Raw genomic sequence first — 2,432 nt, forward strand, 5'->3', positions numbered from 1 at the left:
GGCTGTGCGGGGTCTCCAGTGGCTGTGCGGTGTCTCCAGTGGCTGTGCGGTGTCTCCAGTGGCTGTGCAGGGTCTCGGGTGCCTGTGCGGGGTCTCAGGAGGCTGTGCGGGGTCTCAGGAGGCTGTGCGGGGTCTCAGGAGGCTGTGCAAGGTCTCAGGAGGCTGTGCGGGGTCTCAGGAGGCTGTGCGGGGTCTCAGGTAGCTGTGTGGGGTCTCAGGTGGCTGTGCAAGGTCTTAGGTGGCTGTGCAAGGTCTCGGGTGGTTGTGCGGGGTTTTGGGATGCTGTGCGGAGTCTCAGGAGGCTGTGCGGGGTCTCAGGAGGCTGTGCGGGGTTTCAGGTGGCCTCAAGTTTTACCATCCTCTATAAACATAACAATGAATACATCCGGCATATACAGGAAGTGGGGGAGGGGCGGTTAATTGCATTTACATTGTTTGTTTTGGTCACGTTAAGCCGTTCACGAACAATGTTTTTTTTTTTTTTAAAAAGACAAAATTTTTCCCTTTTAAAGGGCACGGAGAGCCGCCGGCCCCGAGGAACAAACAAGGACAAAACGCGTAAACAAACAAAAACAAAAGAACGATCCGCTGGATGGGATTCATTAACGGGTCGTAAAAAGCTGCTGCGTGAGCCTGAGAAAATAAGGAGGATTCTGGGAAGGGGGAATAATGTAAAGATAAAGATCAGAGGGAGATATTTATAACTTGTTACATAACGTTTTATGAATCACAGAAACAAAAAGGATTTTCCACGACATGGATTTCATTCATTCCACATGTGCGAGTGAGTGGAGATGTTTCCACATCCAGCCTTAAAGGGGGACTCCGCTACACGCACATCCGTCGCATGACTACACGTACATCAATCTGTATTTCTATGTTCTATCCCGCACCTCATACCCAGATCCCTCTGGAAGATTGTAAACCGAAGATCCTCATAAAATGGACTTCCTCAATGCACTGACACCATTCCACTCAGCTCTCCCTAAAATAGTGCCTAATGATCCTGCGGGGTCCTTGTTCAGGCACGTCCTGTTATAGGGTGACAACGCTGTGTTTCTTATCTCCCCATTATTCTCCTGTCTCCGTGTCACGCACGCCTGGTGATTGGGTCTAGGTGTCAGTGGCGGAGCTATCACCATAGCGACCCAGGTGGCCGTTGTGGGGCCCGTGGGAAAGGGGGGCCTGGCCAGGATGGAGAACAAAGGGGTCCCCCTGATGCCGTGTGGGCCGCCTGGGTCGCTATGGCGTCGCAGGCTGCTGGCTGTCACTGGCGGCTGTGAGGAGGAACGCGCCGCTGTCCATCGCTGGTAGTAGAGGAGGAAGCGGGGCCCGGCGATAGAGGAGGCGGGCCCGCCATGCAGCCAATGACGGTGCAGGAGGAGGAGGCGGGGCCGGCGGTGGAGGAGGCTGACAGGTAAGAGGTGTGCAGGGGTGTGACCAGCCCACCTGAGACCCTGCAAAGCCCACCATTGAGAATCTATGGTGGGCTCTGCAGGGTCACTCTCAGGTGGGCTGTGTGGGGTCTCAGGTGGGCTCTGCAAGTGGCGTAACTAGAAATCACAGGACCCCATACAAAATTTTACTATGGGGCCCTGTGATTTCTAGTTACGCTCCTGCTAGGTGTGCCAGGTGCGACAACCATCCTCATATATGTGATTCGTAGCTCTGCCACTAGGTGGCAGCGTTCTTGTATAATGTTCTTTCTGGTGGAACTCCATGGTTATGATGTCACTTCTCCGTCTTCAGTTCTTTTTCCAATAACAGACGAAGGGCCCAGTCATGTGTCCAGCACCAGGGATGAGCAAACAAAGGGGCTCAGATAGTAAGCTCGCTTTCGGTCCAGTATACGGACACATGCCCATATTTGGTCAGTGCCATTGACTTAATACGGCCAGGCAGTGGCGTAACAATAACCATAGCGGCCCATGTGGCTGCTATGGGGCCTGGGGGCTGAAGGGGGCCCCAATAAGGATTGCAGAAGCTGCTTCTGACACTGACATTGTTAATCAAGAAGACCTGACATCAGATGTACAGGGGGCTATGCAGGCAGCTCTACTGCTACCTGACTTTAATATCTTTGACAGTAGGGAGGTTGCGGGGGGACCCCATCAAAATTTTGCTATAGGGCCCCATGATCTGTGGTTACGCCCCTGTGACCATATAAGGTCAATGATGTCACCAGCATCCCTCCCATTTGATTGTGGGGCAGGAAATGCCCCGGCCGCAGCTGCTTAGATCCGCAGTGAGAGCTTCCTTCCGGATTTGGACCGAACCTGAGCTCACCCTGTAGAGATATGTGTGCAGCAGCTTTCTTGTAATAGATGTACATGTATGTGTACAATGAACTCCATATTGCATAGCAGAGGTGGGCAAACTCTGCATCCCCCCCCCCCCCCCCTGAGAGTCTCTGAGCGCCATACCTGGGGCTT

This window comes from Nanorana parkeri, unplaced genomic scaffold (genome assembly GCF_000935625.1).
Source record: "Nanorana parkeri isolate BGI_ZX_2015 unplaced genomic scaffold, ASM93562v1 scaffold351, whole genome shotgun sequence".
Taxonomy (NCBI): Eukaryota; Metazoa; Chordata; class Amphibia; order Anura; family Dicroglossidae; genus Nanorana; species Nanorana parkeri.